Raw genomic sequence first — 18,696 nt, 5'->3', positions numbered from 1 at the left:
CTGTCAATCCTTCCATTCTTTCACACCAACAAATCTATGCTTGAGGAGGCTGTTGTACAGAGAACATGAGCCTTCATTTATATACATCACTAATGAATGCATACTGGTCTTGATGATCTGCCCTTGCCTTTCCTTTTCCAGGTCTACTTGCATACTAGGTAAGGGAAAATTTTTGATGGAAATATTGTTCCTTTTCTTACATGAAAATGCATAATATAAATATAGATATATACACACATTCATATATCAATGCTTGATTTGAATATTAAAATCCATCAGACAATAGTATTGATTTAATTTTGCAGTTAGTGACATATATTCTATAAAAGGATTCTGGAATGCTTCTCCTGATGTGGTAAATCTGAGAAAGGTGTTCCTCTGATTTTTCCTAAATACCTAAAGGCACAAGATATGTTATAACATATATGTCTCATTGTGTAAACTAGGTATTTGGAAATATGTGTATATGTGTTTTAAGACTATCTTACCAGCTATTACTATCATTTGCCAAAGAATGTTTTATTCAACCATAGATTGTCTGGAAGATCAGACTCACATAAATTATTATGAGCACCTTTCCAGTTCCATATTCTTAGCAGAGTTAGGATACTATATACTGTACACAGATGGGCCAAGGAAATTCAGTCTGGGTCTGGGCTGTTATTTTGAAAGTCCAGAGGGTCACTTTTGACAATGCTCAGGGGTATCAGGTCCTAGAGATGGGTACATTATCTGAATGGCCATGGAGTCTGATAGATAGCAGTCTTAGTTGATTAATTTAGTCTGAGTCAATGTTACAGTAACTGAAAATATCTAAAATCTATATCCCCTCCATAGGATAGTGACAAATCTTTTAGTGTGTCTTCCAAGAATATACTCTCCCTTTTACGAGCAATAGCCTCACCCCTGTGACTGTTACAGGTGTTCTTACCACATGATGCCACACATTGGCATCATGAAGTAGAGAGGGATGAAATTTGGAGGTGGATAATTCAGATTTTTTTTTCCTCCTGAGAACTTATAGTTGAGATACAGAAAAAAGAAAAAAAAAATCTGTCTTTAGTCTGACTGTGGTTGGACCAAACACTTGAAAATATAATCCTGAGTTGTGGCTAAGTACATAGAAAAGTTGAGAAAGCTGGTTTGCAAAAAGAAAGAACAAAACAATGCACAAAGAATGAGATGCAAGTGGCCATGTGATAAGTGAAGGAAAATGAGCATGGACATAGCAATTCTGATTTTGAATGGCTTTCAGATAAAAGGAGTCCTTCCAACAGCTTATCTGTAGATTCTGAAAGATATTTCAGATCCTTAGATTCTGAAAGCTATTTCTATTTCACCTTGCTACTATTAAATGAACTCAAAGGCAAAACAAAACAAAACCCTAGCTTAATACTTATTACTTGCAACTAAACCAAACCAAACCAAGCAAAACCCCTCTTCCTAAAATATTAACTTACCTGCAGAGAATCGTTTTGGTTTCCAGTAGAAAAAAATCCACAAGAAACAGGTATACTCAATGTCCACATGACCAGCACTTAACTTTCAGGCAGAAAACCCACATGTGATTTGGATACTTCTTGAATGGAATTAGAAAAAGGCAAAGAGGCCACACATCTGATGTGTTCATTCATTCACTACACATATACACGTATATCCAAGGGCCACCATGTTCAGGGAGAAGGGGAGAAGGAGTTATTGGTGGAATGAGTCCTAATCCTGCTACCTACGGGACTTGGGTAAAATACACAAGGCTCAATTAACTCAAATTTTCATTGTTAGGGAGAATAAATGAGAGAATGCACATGACCACACTTTGCAGAGTACTTGAAAAATAGTAAAAGCTCAATATTTAACTAGTTTTATTATTACTACTTACTAAAATTTCTTTTCTCCTAGAATGTTTGGGACCCTGACAGTTTGCCTTTGAGACTGCCTTTATTTAGGCTTCCAATAAGGATCTATTTTTGCTTCAAAAAGGCTAATAAAGTCTAAAACATATCCAGGTAATCGTGACCTAAGAGCAGTGTGCCTGCCTCATGTATCTTTGCAAATCTGTTATGACAGACTCTGTGTTGCATTTGAACTCTAAGCTTCAAAGAAAAATCTGTTTCTCTCATCCACATGTTCTTTGGATAACTTCAAAATCTCTCTCAAGCTCTCATTGCTAAGACTTGCTAACAGAGAATTAAAAAGAGGAAGGCACAGGTGTACAGAGGTGATCACAATAGTTCACAATTCAGGGTTCATTTTTAGAATATTTTCTCTTTAACTTTGAAACTTGAAAGCCGTTGGATTGTGACCCTTTAATAGCAAGGACCATTTCCTCTTTGTCTTCCTTCCTCACAGCATCTAGTGCGGCATCTTGCACAGGGTAGACACCCAATCAGGGCTGCCCATGTGAATATAAAAGGGCGAGAGTCAAAATTGCATTTAAGATCTTGCAATAAGCCATAGTTTCGAGATAGATAAAGCACTGAGTAGTATATAGAATTGTTGAATCTTTATAGATAAAGCACTGAGTAGTATATAGAATTGTTGAATCTTTATACTGTACATCTGAAACAAATGTAGAGAAAGACCCTGGATAATCATACTGTTTAAAAAATCATGATCTCAGGGCCCTGGGATCGAGCCCTGCGTCAGGCTCTGTGCTTAGTGGGGAGTCTGATTGAGATTCCCTCTCTCCCTCTCCCTCTGCCCCCATGTCCACCCTGCTCTTGCGCGTGTGCTCTCTCTCTCTCCCTCTCACACTCTCCCGTTTTTTCTAAAATAAATAAATCTTAAATAAAAAGATGATTAGAATAGTTTCCAATGAAGTTATATCATTCTGAATTCTAGCCAGTGAGATTTTTTTTTAAAAAATTGTTTTAAGTGAGAAACTCAGCATCTGGTAAAAAGAAAAGGTTTTCCTCTAAACCCTTTGACCTACTTATCTGCCCTTAAACTAAAGTCGCACTGTGTCTTGTCTTCTCACCTGGCAGCCTATTGGCAATTCAGAGTTATTTTCACTGTAAGAGATTTGTCACACTGATGTTATGAAGAGATAGAAAAGGGAATGATTGCCTTATTGCTGCTGCCCCTCAAACATTTTGATTTTTACTTTCGCAGCTTCAGTATGGCTGAAGTATCTCCCAAAGGCACTGAAGTGACCTTCCCCAGCAAGTTAAGATTCAGTGCTTTACGGCGTGCTGTTTTTTTTTCTGCTCCAGAGGAAGTCACAGTCAGGCCAGGCTGTTGGAATTTGCTGGTCCTGCAGGGACTTGTATGGTTATAAAAATGGAGCAGACTTATTCTCAAATTTGAACATTTCCTAACAATTTAAACTTCTGTTCACTGACCTGATACTTGAGAAAAGAATCACTTCTTGATATTTGGTTCTAAATTTTCATCTGCAAAATAATATTTAAAGGTTAATAGGAAAACATGGGGTATGGGTAAAGCAATGCATGATTCAATCCATTTTGAACACCTTCCCTGGGATTTTTCTTCTGGTGTGTGTGTGCTTCAATCTCATCGTACTGTTATTATTTTGTTTAGCCATTTTGAGGATGAGAAGAATGCAAGAACATACAATTTCCTCCTATAGAACCTCCCCACTGCCCAAAAGTACCTGCCCCCGGAGAAATACACGTATATGTCTAGCTAATCATGGAAATGTATTGTTTTGACATTTCATCTTCAAAACCATAATTTGAATAGAATTAAACTGAAGTTTTTGTCCATTATTGAGTTTGAGGCAGATTCTGGATAAAATTGTCATTTCTAGTGTCTCAGCCAATGCCATTTTCATAAACCTTGCCCAGTGAAGTTCAAATCTTTCCTTTCCTTTCCATCTTCCGCCATCTGTAAGGTTGATGGCTGTCTATTGAGCCAGTCAATCTTGAGGGTGTGTGAAAAATACTACAACTTTAATGTTTCTGCTCTATGTCAATATAATTGTCATCTCAATATAATTATGAGAAAAAAAGAGTTAAAAAACTAGATTACAGTAGAGAAATGCATCTAATATCAGAGATTTCATTTTATAATTGTCAATTATGCTTTGTAAATCAATAAAAAGAATGTTCCTTTACCCCCTGTGTTTGTAACCACTAAAAATTCCATTTTGTAAAACAACAACAACAACTCTAAGACAACCGCTTTAAGCCAAGGTGGTGTATCTTTATTTACGTGTTTGTTTGTTTCATTTTTAATTGAAGTATAGTTGACATACAATATTATGTTAGTTTCATGTCTATAATATAGTGACTCAACAATTATAGATATAGTACAAAATGCTCGCTACAGTAAGTATAGTTACCATCTGTCACCATACAAAGTGATTACAGTATTACCGACTGTATTCCCTGTGCTGTACTTATCCCCTGTGGCCTATTTATTTTAGCACTGGAAGTCTGTACCTCTTAATTCCCTTCACCTTTTTCTCCTATCCTCCTACCCACCTCCCCTCTGGCAACCACCAGTTTGTTCTCTGCATTTATGAATCTGTTTCTTTTTTGTTTGTTTTCTTTCTAGATTCCACACATAAGTGAAATCATAGGGCATTTGTCTGTCTATGTCTGACTTATTTCACTTAGCATAATACCCTGTATGTCCATCCACATTGTCACGAATGGCAAGATTTCATTCTTTTTTATGCCTGACTGTTACTCCAATGTGTATTTATACACCGGATCTTCTTTATCCATTCATCCATCGGTGGACACTTAGGTTGCTTTCATATCTTGGCTATTGTAAATAATGCTGCAATAAACATAGGGGTGCATATGGTTTTTCAAGTTAGTGTTTTCTTTTTCTTCGGGTAAATACACAGAAGTGGGATTACTGAACCATGTGTTATTTCTATTTTTAATTTTCTGAGGAAACTTCATACTGTTTTCCACAGTGGCCACACCAATTTACATTCTTTCCGTATATCTGTTGAACATCTCCTGTTTCATGTAGTTCCATTTGTTTGCTTTTGCTTTCATTTCCCTTGCCTGAAGAAACAGAACCAGAAAAATATTTCTAAGGCCAATGTTCAAGAGTTTACTGCCTATGTTTTCTTTTAGGAATTTTATGGTTTCAGGTCTTACATTTAAGTCTTTAATACATTTTGAATTTATTTTTCAAGTGGTCCGGTTTCATTCTTTTGCACATAGCTGTTCAGTTTTCCTAATACCATATATAGAAAAGACTGTCCTTTCTCCATTATATATTCTTGCCCCCTTTGCCATAGATTAATTGACCATATAAATGTGGGTTTATTTCCGGGGTCTCTAACCTGGTTTGAGTTATATGTTTATTTTTGTGACAGTACCATACTGTTTTGATTACAATAGCTGTGTAGCATAGTTTGAAATCTGGGATCATGATACCTCCAGCTTTCTCAAGATTGCTTTGGCTATTTGGGGTCTTTTGTGGTTCCATAGAAATTTTAGGATTATCTGTTCTAGTTCTGTGAAAAATACTATTGGTATTTTTTTAGGGATTGCATTGAATCTGAAGATTGCTTTGAGTGGCATGTACATTTTAACAATATTAATTCTTCCAGTTCTTGAGCATGGTATATCTTTCCTTTTATTGTGTATCTTTATTTTTATTGTGATGATCTTTTATTAATGCTTGGAAGTATATTTTTCTTGTAGGATACATGATGACTTGGTGGGTGGAATCAATTAAATTCTCTCCCTTTATTGTGCTATTTTATTTTCTTGTACTATGTTGACAGTGATACTTTAATAAATATATTTTATGAGACTATATCTGTTTTTACAAATAACTTACTTACAGATTTATTATATATTTTACATTATATAGATTGATTTATACTTTTTAATTTTTTTTTTTTTTTAATGACAGAGAGACACAGAGAGGGAACACAAGCAGGGGGAGTGGGAGAGGGAGAAGCAGGCTTCCAGCAGAGCAGGGAGCCCGATGCAGGGCTCGATCCCAGGACCCTGGGATCATGACCTGAGCCGAAGGCAGACGCTTAACGACTGAGCCACCCAGGCGCCCCTGATTTATACTTTTTAAAAAAGATTTTATTTATTCGCCAGAGAGAGAGAGAGAGCACAAGCAGGGGGAGCGGCAGGCAGAGGGAGAAGCAGGCTCCATGCTGAGCAAGAAGCCTGATGCGGGACTCGATCCCAGGACCCTGGGATCATGACCTGAGCCAAAGTCAGATGCTTAACTGACTAAGCCACCCAGGCATCCCAATTTATGCTTTTTTAAAACACCTCCTTGTTCTGTGCTGCATGTGTCACCATGGCTTTGCCCCGTCTTCCTGGGGATGTAATCAGTGGTATTCAAAATCTGTTTCCTAGTGGGTAAAAAAAATGTCTAAGGACAATTTAAAAATAGTTGATGCTATGTAAAGATAATTCTGCATAGAATGTACCATGGAATATATGCAGAGACCATATTTAACATTATGTTACGATAGGTAATATATTAAATTAATGATGAAATTGCCCTGAGAAGTAAAGCAGAATTTCGAACAAAACTACCTATGAATTCTCCCCAACCTCCACCCCTCCTACCTTTCATCTCTGTCTTCTGCCCAGTTGTTGAAAATCAGACACATAAGAAGTGTACCATATATGCATCACTTGGAGAGCCCGTGCACAACGCATTTTCAGGATACGGTCTGCTGTGCCCCTAGCTTCACTAAAGCAACTTGCCCTTTCACATCCTTTGCTCAGGTGATTCTCTGTTTCTTCTGTTGGTTGGGTGTGTATTCTGAGAATAAGCACCTAATTCCAAAGTGCGGTATACAAACTTTCAAGAACTTAACCTGAACCCGTACTGCATTACGTTTGAACTGCACTGTGTTAGAATCATGGAGTCCAGAGCTTCTTGCAAGTACTAACAGCTGCCTATGAAAAGAGACCACTGTTTCAGGCACTGGGAACTCAGGGATTTTTGTGATTGTTATTTGTTTTTATCTGAGGATTATGGCAAGAAGGAAAAAGTGGCAGAAAAGATAGAATATAAGGAAAAAACAGAGTACCTACCCTCAGTTCCTCCTTGTAAATCCAATTACTTGTATAGAATTCTTTTTGTTCAAAGACTAAATGTTAAAGCTATTTACATTTGCATGACTTGTTATATCTTTTCACTTTTACTTCATTAAAAAGGCATATAAAAATTATATATACATATATATAAAAAACCATTTTGAAATCTGAAAAAGAAATCCCACCTAATAACAAATTGATTTTTTCCCTAATTTTATTCACATGCATGTATATTTTTAGATAGGTACCATTTTGTATTCTATAGCATTCAGTTTAATATTGTCAATAGTATTATTCCATTTATACAAAATTTTCATAATAATTGTTTTAATGGATTCATAATATCCCATCAAATATTTGTTTTTAACTTAACCATTCCCTATTGTTGGATTTGGATTCCTTCGATATTATAAATTCTGATAATTTAATCATTCCTGTATTTGCTTCAGGTCCTTAATTTTCAATCTTGCAAAATCTAGAAAATAAGTGTGAAATATAGATGAGATGCCAACATTTTTTGGTTTATAAAGTATCTAGAAATAGATACTAACGTATTAATTTCATAGAAATAATTTTCAAAATGGTCACACATGTCAAAATTTCCTTAATTTAACAATTTTATTTTTATCACAGTAAAAAAAAAATCTTTTTTTCAATATGGCCTGACTCATTTGATATAAGATTTAATTACTAAAATAGAAGTAACATTTGATATAAATTTAATTTTATATGTTTGTATTTCTAGGTATTGTGTATTAAAGATATGTGTTAACATGCATGTATATTTTTACATTTAAATATAGACAAAGATATGTATCAATATATACTAAAGGTGCACATGTCTGTGTCTATGTTTTTGTTTTTGTGGAAAAACCATGGTCACTGTTATTTAATGTTACTTCTTACTCAGTTACTTGCTTAACTAAATACATTGGACCCAATAGGCACTATAATACATATAAAATACATTCAATTGAAAAATCTGTCAAAATAAATATATTAACCCTAAAATTATTTTCTTCACACAGGTTTTACTCTTTAGGGAATTCTCATATGATATAGTACACTCCCACATCCTTACTCCTGCTCAGATTCGACCTCAGTGTATTTGTAGTAATTTGAAAAATGCTGCCTGTGTACTCAGTTGGGGGCAACTATTTTTATTTGTAGGATAAACAGGGATATTAATGGGGAAACAGTTGACACCTCTTTATTGATATTCCTCAATACAATCAAAGGTAAAGTTCAAATCATCAGCATGATGTTTCCAACCAAGGAAGCATGATTCATGTCACAAAATCTGCTGACAAAATCCTCTCCACAATACTAACAACTGCTTTTCTCAGCAGATCAGTGGATTTTTTTAATGTAAAAATATGTCACTGTGTTGTCTTTATCAACAAAGATGTGTGCTAAAAGCTTAAGTGACATGTTTGATAGAAAGAAGATGTGCTAGATGTTAACCCCAGTTGCATTTTCACCCCAAATATTGCTGTGGGCTACAACCCTGAGTCCATAAGAAATGTTCTTATCAATGTTACAATCCAAATGGACTCACATAAGGGGAAAGATAAAGAAAAAAATATGGCATTGTGTTAAAAAGTTTCAGGACAAACTATTTCAAAGAAAATACCACACAGTGTTTATTTAGCTTATCTTTGGCCACAATGTTTTTATAGAGAAAAACAAAGGAATTTAGCAAACAAAATTACAGAAGTTTTATTTTGGAAGTGTTGCACATAAATTAACACATGCGCATATATGTGTATATATGTATGGTATATGTTATCTTTTTCCTCTCAAAAGGTAAAATCATGTCCTTCATAAAATATAAAATGACATGTTCAAACATTTTATTCAGCTCTTTAACTAGGAAAGCAGTAAGACCCTGAGGCTTGTTAAAAGGATCATTTAAAGAACAACTATATAGTTTTCATACGTATCTATATCTATATATGCCTGCGATATCTATAGATATCTATAGATACAGACATAGATATGTGCTATATTGTCAGTCAGGAATGCTGAGAATATTTTAATACATCAAAATTGGTTTATACCTTATAGGACAATAAAATGTAATATTTAGGGTCATCTTTTGTAAAGCACAAAATCAATCATATCTCTATTGGGCAAAATATATTTGCATTGCAATGAACAATAATGATTTGCATTACTCTCCATTTTCTACAACTTAATTTGCTAAATTCTAAAATTGCCTAGTCAATAGAAACACAAAGATGACCAGCCTTGTAGTTTCAGATTATCCCTGGAGGGTTTCTTATACAAAGACTGCTACTTCACTGAAAATACCCCCTTTTGACTATTTCCAAGTCCTAGAAATTCCTTATTATAACTTCAAATGCAAGAATAACTGACATTTACATCTGCATTATAGGCTTTTCGAGTACCTGAAGAAAAAATTCACTGAGTTCATGCAATGTTCTTTCCTCGGTATGTCCAATGTCTGTCAGATCAGTAGCGTATTATATCACAAAAGCACCAGTGTAGTGAAAACTGTGCTACATAATTCAGGAAACTTCATCTTGAAGCTGAGCTTTTATAATTTTATGCTGTGACAAACATTAAGGGAATTGTCTCTTTCATGTAAAAATAATAATAGTAAGACTGTCATTGGGGACTAAGAAAGGAAAAGATACTTTATATCTTTATAAAAGATGTTATTTTATTGTAAATACAATTGCATATGTAATACATTTATTGTTAACTGTATGCATTTCCTGAAATTATAAAGAGAACTAGCAGGAAAAAAAGGAACTATGCAATGATTTCATCAAAAATGGTTCATATTATGAACGTATTCAAGAAAGATGGACATGAGCAGTGTATTTAATATGTTCTTTCTTTTTTAAAGTGTACAACATAATTAACGTGTAAATTATGAAATGATTCCACAATAAGTTTAGTTAACATCTATCACCTCATGTAGTTACCATTTTTTTTTCTTCTGATGAAAACTTTTAAGATCCACTCTCTTAACAACTTTCAAATATACGATACAGTATTGTCAATAACAGTTACCGTGCTGCACATTACCCAGAGCTTATTTTATAACTGGAAATTTGTACCTTTTGATCACTTTCAACAATTTTCTCCACCCATACCCCCTGCCTATAGCAACCACCAACATGTTCTCTGTTTCTAGGAGTTTGTTTTTTTAAGATCCCATATATAAGTGCAACCATACAGTATTTGTCTTTCTGTGTCTGACCTAATTCACTTAGCATAATGCCCTGAAGGTCCATCCATGTTGTTGCAAATGCCAGAATTTCTTTCATTTTTATGATTAAATAATTTTCCATTATATATACCACATTTTCTTTACCCATTCATCTATCCATAGATACTTATGTTGTTTCCATGTCTTAGGTATTGTAAATAGTATATACTTTCTAATACATGGTTCTAAGACAAGAAATATATTTACTGAAATGACTAAATTTTATTACAATGAAGGAAATAGGAAATATGACTTTCCATTTAAGTATTGTCATCTTCTGACTCATTTAATCGCTCTGAAAGCCCATTGAGCAAACTAGAAAAGAAATATACACACACACACAATGAAGAAAAAGAGAAAGAAGCCAGGCAGAATTCTCTCTCTCTCTCTCTCTATATATATATGTGTGTGTGTGTGTGTGTGTGTGTGTGTGCACTTGCACACCTGCATATAGAGGTACACATACACAGACACGTACCACACACACATTTAGTCAACAAATGTGTATAAATACAAATATACACCCACATATACACATAAGGAACTAATCTAGGTGAATAATAGTGAAAAAGAAAGAAAGATTTTGTTTTTATATAACTTAATTTTGGTGAGTCAAGAAGCAAACTAACAACTCAATATTTAAATTTAGATATTTACAACTTGGAGGAAAAATAAAAAGATAGTAGCTAAATTATAGATAACTGTTATTTTAGATAAGGAAATGAGTGAAGACCTCTCTGATGAGGTGGCGGTTAAACAAGAATTTAAAGTGAGCAAACAAGTGATAAAGATATCTGCAGGAATACTTCCTAAAATACACAAGGGCAGGATTGTAATTAGATTCCTTCAAGAACAAAAGGAAGCCAATGAGGCTAGCAAAAAGCACAGGCTAGGGAAATCTATAGGAGATGCATTAGGAAAAGAAATTTGGGGCCAAATTAAGTAGATTTTTGTAGGCCATAATAAACACTATAAGATCTATTTTAAAGGCTGTAGGATAATTTAAAAATTTCCATCTGGAAAGTAAGATCATGTGATCTGCTGTTTTGAAAAAAAAACCACTGGTTGTTATGTGGAGAATAGATTGGGAGGGAGGAAGTAAAAATGACAGAAAGGAGACCAGTGGGAGGTTCATGCTACATTCAGGGTACAGATGACATTTGCTTGAGTTAGGGAATAATGGTACCCACAGTGAAGAGTGGTGAGAATCTGAATATTTGAATGGCATGGAAATGTCAACAGATATTTTGATGAATCAGATTTTGGATGCTGAAGAAAACTGAAAAAAACAAATGTCCGTGGGGTGAAAATGAGGCATTTTTTTGTGGCCATGTCAGGTTTGAGATGCCTACAAAGCATCTAAATGGAAATGGTGATTACAGCTAGATACAGCTTCACCATGGAGTTAACCATGAAGCTGATGGTCATCTAGGGAGTAAGTAGAGATAGAGAAGAGGGGTGATAAAAGAAATGAACCGTCAGTATACATTTAGAAGTTGGGAAAATGTAAAGGCTCTGGCTATGGGGCTTGAACAAGTGTGGCCGGGAGGATAAAGGAAAACAAGATAGTCAAGGAGTAGGGGTGAACAATTGAGTCACAAAGAGAGGAATACTTAATTCTGAATCTGGGAATGTGGACAACTTGACAAGAGAGGTTTTGCAGAGTGGTTGGAGACAAATGCCTGACAATAGTAGGTTTAAGTAGGAATGTACAAAGGAAAGTGAGTTCAATTTCTGCTACTTAGAAGCAAATGCTTCTTAAAACTAAATGGTGCTAGAAAATATATTAGCAGTAAGAGAGAATAAAAGCACAGAGATTTTAGAAGTTTTAGTGCAGTTTTAGATTTTTTTAAACTAGCCTTGGATAGAGTGAAAGAAGCCATTTTTGTTCAACTATAAATATTCTAAATATTTATTTTTAAATTTATATTTGCAGTTTTAACTATGAAAGACACCTCACTCTGGCTTAGTTAAAACCCAATTTAAATATCTCCACCTTTTTCTTCTGAGGTTTCAAGGAAAAGCTATTATTCCAAACCATGTCAGGTTAGTTCATAAACTGAAACAAAAATTAATGTAAAGATATCCAGCAATTGAGTAAGTTCTCTTATGCCTATTTAACATATTACTCCTGATGTCTATAAGTCCTTGTCCTCTGTAGGGAACCTCCAGTTGTTATTCTTTTCGGGGGGTTTATTTTATTTTCAGGAAAAGGGTTCACTTTCTTTCTCTGGTTTCAAAGGCATTTTCCTATGTTCTTTTTTCCCCCTTTTTGTCTCCCCCCCCGCCATGTTCTTTTAACCAGAATCTAGGTACTGAAACTAAATGTATGGGAAAATTTTTTCTTATTTATTAGTTCTGTCTAGATTCTACATATACCTAATAATCTGCAAAGATGTAACTCTACCCAGGATTAACAATATACCTTGTTATGCAGAGTAGCATCCTTTTTGGTTATTTAGAAGCTCACTAACTCAAAATTACAAATTGGTATGACCTTGACAAGATCTTAGTCACATTGCAGTGTCTTTTTCTAAAACAAAAAATGATTTGAAATCAACACTTCTAGGATAACCCAAACTGCTAACAGTTGAAAATTTTGCTCTAATTGTGGAAATAACAGAAGAAATGACAATGAGGAATAAATACTATTTGACAGGTTACGATTGAACTTTCTGAAGGTCATCCTCTGCAGGAATTTCTTTATTTCTATTCATCAAAATTATTTTGTAAGTATTAATTCTGGAAATCAAAGCAACGTTTCCACATAAATGTGGGGCTTTTTTTTTTTTCAATAAGATTCTACTACAAAGAATATTGATGTTTGACATGTAAGGGCATTTTCTCTTGACTGTCCATCACATGCTAATTGTTTAGTGGGACAGGTGTTTCTAAAGCGCAAATCTTTGTTCAGTAATTTTAGTGAATCCAGGCCACATGTTGTGCCAGTAGTTAAAGATTCAGAGAGAGACAAGTTCTTTGTTGATCAAAAGGCTGTGTGGATTGAATAAAAGAAGATGAGAAACGATAAAAGAGGAAAGATGCCCTATGACTTCTTTTTCTCCACCTTGTGTTCCTTATATTGTGTCTCTCTGAATACAAACAAATATGCAAACCTGAAATTCTTGTCTCATATATCTGCTTGCAAAAGGGGACTTTAATTCCATCTGATTATATTTTTTATTATATTTAGTTCACTATTATCTGTGTTATAATTAATATTGGTGGTTTCATTTTTTTCTTTATAAAGTAAAAATGATTAGCAGGAAGGTTAGAGACAAACTTATTGAACATACTTTTTTTTGCTTTTCCTGAATAAATATAATTTTTAAGAGTATTTCTTAGAGCAGTTTTAGGTTGACCACAAAATTGAGAGAAAGGTAGAGTTTTCCCATATACCCCTGCCCCCACCCATGCATAGCTTTTCCTGTTATCAACATCACTCATCAGAATGGTACATTTTTCACCAAGGATGAACGTACATGGATACATCATAATCAACTAAGTCCATAGTATACGTTAAGGTTTACTCTTGGTGTTGTCTATTCTATGGGTTTGGAACAAAAGTATAATGGCATATCTATCGTTAGAATATCAAATAGAGTATTTTCACTGCCCTAAAACTCCTGTGCTCTGTCTGTTCATGTCTCCCCACTCCATTTTTAGAAACCACTGGTCCTTTCACTGTCTCCATAGTTTTGTCTTTTCACGTAGTTGGAATCATACATTATGTAGCCTTCTCAGATTGGCTTCTTCTACTTAGTAATATGCATTTAAGTTTCTTTCATGTCTTTTCATGACTTGATAGCTAATTTCTTTCTAGCTCTGAATAATATTCGATTGTCTGGATGTACATTTATCCATTCACTCACTAAAGGACATCTTGGTTACTTTCAAGTTTTCACAGTTATGGTAAAGTGGCTATAAACATCTGTATGCAGCTTTTGTGTGGATATAAGTTTTCATCTCCTTTGAGTAGATACCAAAGAGTGTGATTGCTGGATCATGTGGTAAGAGTTAAATTTGGTAAGAAACCACCAAACTTTTTTCCAGAGTGGCCGTTCCATTTTGCATTCTCACCTGGAATGTGTGAGAGTTCCTATTGCTCCACATCCCCACCAGCATTTGGTGGTGTCAGTCTTCTGGGTCTTGGACCTTCTAACAGGTATGAGTTGTATCTCCTTGTTTTAATTCATATTTCCCTGATGGCATATGATGTGGAGTATCTTTTCATATGTTTATTTGTCATCTGCATATCTTCTTTGGTGAGGTGTCTGGTAAAGTCTTTAGCCCATTTTTAATTGTGATGTTTATTTTCTTATTGTTGAGCTTTAAGAATATTTTGTATATTTTGGATAATAGTCCTTTATCAGATGTGTTGTTTGCGAATATTTCCTCCCAGTCTTTGGCTTGTTTCCTAATTCTCTTACCATTCCTAATTCTCTCTGCTCTTACCCCTTTGGTAGAGCAGAGGTTTTTAATTTTAACAAAATCCAGCTTATCAGTTATTTCTTTCATGGATCATGTCTTTGGTCTTGTATCCAAAAAGGTGGCACCATACCCAAAGTTGTCTAGGTTTTCTATAATACATTTTGAGTTAATTTTTGTGAAAGGTCTAAGTTCTGCGTCTAGATTACCTTTTTTGCATGTGGGTGTCCAGTTGTTCCAGCAACATCTGTTGAAGAGATTGTCTTTGCTCCATTGTGTTGCCTTTGTTCCTTTGTCAAAGATCAGTTGTCTAGGTTTATGGGGCCTATTTCTTATTTCTCTCTTCTGTTCTGTTCATCTGTTTGTTTATTCTTTCACCAGTATCACCCTGTCTTGATTACTGTAGCCAAATTAAATACAGTTTTTCATACCTATTTGAAAGTTCAGAAACACTTTAAAAAGTGCCCCAATAGTCAGTTGAAGATAAATTTCATTCTTTTTTTTATTTATTTTCAATTTAATATGTAAGGGACATTATCAACAATTATATCTTAAAAGCATCTACTATAATACTACCCATTTTTAAAAGTTAAGAACATAGTATTAAATAAAAAATAAACATATTTATCTGATGATAATATGTGTTTGTTCTAGAATACATAAAAATATTTGCTAATAGTGTAACATGCTTTAACGTTGGAAATAAGGTACTCAAGATTACTTGCTACATGTTTCCACACTTAGTGGTTATTGTTTGAATGTTTAGATTATTTGAAAGCATTTCTTAATTTATATACTAAATTTTCAAACACTGAGTTTAGGTGCCTGTAAGATTCATTTCTTTTGGTGTAGAAGTGTATCATATATTTATTTTTATTGTCTTTATATTGCTGAGATAATTTAAAACCCAGGACTCTTCCGAGAGCAAAAAATCTATCAGATGTTGTTTCCAAATGCATAGTAATTATTTACACAGTTTTTACACACTTTTCCAAACATAACCTATAATGGCCCTGAGGGAACAAATTTTACCAATGAAAGTTACAAAAATTAAGATATTTTTGAATAGCTAACAATTACATTTTTATTTTAAAACAACTAAATAATGATGGATAAAATGTTTTGAGATTCCCTTTGAATTATGACCCATTAAAAAAGTGTTTAATTGTTGATAATATGTTGTATGAGACATATGAAGATAATATTTTGAAATGTCATTTAATGAGAATGTACCAATTATTTAATATATTATGATAATTTTTTCTCATTTATAAGATGCCTTAATTGTAGTTTATTTTTATTCCTTGGATTAGTGTTATTCTATAACTCTTCATATTTCCAAGAGATAAGATAATCTTTGAAGATGAAACAACAATAGTTTCAGAATGATTACCTAGAATCCATAATACTGTGTTTATAGAATTCCTCCATTAAACCAAAAACCTAGTCTTTAAAACTTCATTTCTTCCCTTCCTTCTTCCCTTCCTACCTTCCTTCCTTCCTTTCTCTTTCTCTTTTCCTCTCCTCCCTTTTTTCCCCCACCGTTCTTCTTTCCTTTCATGTTTTGCTTTATGCTTATTATTTAGTGTTATCAGCCAGTAGCTATAATTACTTTGCTATTAAAATGTTTCTAATGAAATTTTGAGGTTGAATTTAATTATAATTAAAAATGAAGTAAAGTTTTAATTTATTTTGGAAAATAATTTAATTCAAAATATTTTAGATACTAGATTCATTATTTTATTCATTTAGGGAGAAAAGTATTCAGTATCTACAATGCATACCATAAAATGTGCTTTAGAAAAGACAAATAAATGAAATATAGATTTAGGGTAGACATTTGCAAAGCCTTTCATTGTATCATGTTTGTTTAAGTCTTGGGTTAATTATTTAATTTTAGAGATTGCTTTATAAAGCTAATTTATAAAAGATGATATTGGTCATTTGAAAATCTTAAAATCATTGGATTGTTTCATTCACAGTGTGAACAATTAGCTAAAAAGTAGACTGAGGAATAAGGATTAAAAAGAACTTGTTTTAATCAAAATTGGGGGGAGAATATCTTAAATGTATCAAATATACAAATTTTATTTATACAAATAAAACTGTTATCTAAGGTTTATCATTTGTAACCACTTCTTAGATTTAAGTATTTCATTCTTATTGAGATTAATATGTTAAGCTAATCATTCTATTATTTGTCCATTTAGTAGAAATCTTAATATTCAAAAAGTACTGTGTGTAGAATTTTGCTGAAACTAATATAAATATTCCAAAGCTTGAAGTTTGGACAGATTGTTTTATACACATCGATTCACAGTTGAGATCACAGCAAAACCTCTGATTATAGGACTTAGTTATACCCTTCCTCATTAAGATGAGGCCATTTCATCAAGTGATAGTATGAGTAGCAAAAAATGTGTTTAATTATGCATCATTTACTGTAAGTACTATGATGTGGGATGCAATTTTTCTTTCATTTTACCTAACACTTTCTGTATGAATAAATGGGATGAAGGTTTTACATTAATAAGAATTCTATTATTTATAATATACTTCAAGAAAATTATGAAATATAAAAATATTAAGAATATAAATAATATTAGAAGCATGGTTAATATGAGAATTCATATCTCCCAGTGTATTTGCTTTAACTACATAATCATTAGTTTTTGAGCAGAAATTCTAGAAATCATATAAAAGACATCATTCATGTTCTCACTTTCATTACTTGCATAATGAGATGACCCCAAAACTATTTTAAAGATTAAAAAAAAAGTGTTATATGCTCCATCTTCATGTTGTTTACCATGATTATTAATCTTGTTAAGAAAACTTATTTTAAAAGAAATCATCTTTTGTAAAGACACTAAAAAGTGTTGGAATTTTTAAAGTAGTAACTCAAATATATTCAAATGTTTATCATAGAAGGATATACCTTGTTTTTATTTTTGTTTTTTTATTTTTGGTTTCATTCATGTAGTCATTCATTTATTCAAGCACTTTAATTGATTATGAAGAAACTATTAAAGATTTATGCCTTCCAGTTTTCAGATTTAATTGGGAAAAATTGTAAAAATGAAAAATAACATTCTAAGGCTTGTAAGGACAGGTTTTAACCTGAGCAATCTATCATGCACCTTAGAAAATGAAAAACAAATTACTCAGAAGTAGAAAGATTAAAGTTCTCATTGAAAAAGTATCACACGGCCTGGACTCAGAATTTTGGGTAAGATTTGATTAAGTAGCGAGAAGAGAGAAGTTTTGGTTACTCCAGAATATATAGTTATGGGAGGAAAATAGCATGATAAACATTTTAGATTGATTGGTTTGGATACCATGTTTTCATGTTTCTAGAGATAGAGTGGAGGCTTTCTAGGAGTTGGGAAGCAGAAATATTTTTTAAAAACTATGCACCCCTCGGTGAGGGAAAACATACTCTTTGATAAGGGTCCTGGCATAAGGATGGCTATGGAACAAATACCAGGAATATTTTGGAGGAAAATTTGAAAATAATTGGTAATTGGTTGGATAAAGGAAATTAGGTAGAAGTATTTTAAAAATGTGGAAAGTGAATGACTGACTAAAGGAATTTGGAAGGAGTCCTGGTTTGTATCCAGAGCTATTGGATACAAAATATTTGATCTAATTGGTAATATACTTAGAAGGATTGAACTCAAGAGGAAATATAATTTTTAAAAATGTTTTATGTACACATGATTTATTTAAAATGTCAACAATTGCCAGTAAATTACTTTAGAGTTAGACTATGTACTGGAAATTAAAAATTTGGGAATAAAGCACACTATAATACCAAGCATCTAACAGTAATTTAGAATTTTCAAAAATTAAGACTTGTCATATCTTACAATGCTTTCAAGTTTTATGGTTCAAAGTCACAAGGTAGTAAATATGTTAGTTTCATTTGATACCTCTTTTATTTATCTTTATTAAGAGAATTCTCCAGTACTGAATAGATGCCTAACTCACCAATAGTATACTGCATCCCTCTGGTCACTGCATCCC

At 33.2% G+C, this 18,696-nt stretch overlaps 1 protein-coding gene across 4 annotated transcripts in view; it reads left to right on the top strand.

Moving 5' to 3' along the window:
• Window positions 1-18,696, top strand: part of ZNF804A (zinc finger protein 804A) — a 284,124-nt gene that overhangs the window by 217,855 nt on the left and 47,573 nt on the right. The window contains exon 2 of one of the 4 annotated variants that reach the window (XM_032406609.1): window positions 142-158. The exons of 2 other annotated variants lie outside the window; for them this stretch is intronic. The gene's annotated coding sequence lies outside the window, so the exon portion shown is untranslated. Of the gene's footprint in view, window positions 1-141; window positions 159-14,356; window positions 14,408-18,696 lie in introns of those variants that run through there. One more of the 4 variants, XM_032406618.1, reaches the window with a different exon arrangement.

The sequence above is a fragment of the Phoca vitulina genome, unplaced genomic scaffold (assembly GCF_004348235.1).
Source record: "Phoca vitulina isolate PV1807 unplaced genomic scaffold, GSC_HSeal_1.0 scaffold1, whole genome shotgun sequence".
NCBI classification, from domain to species: domain Eukaryota; kingdom Metazoa; phylum Chordata; class Mammalia; order Carnivora; family Phocidae; genus Phoca; species Phoca vitulina.
The sequence above is the reverse complement of the archived record's forward strand: the minus strand, read 5'-3'. Positions and strand labels throughout refer to the sequence as shown.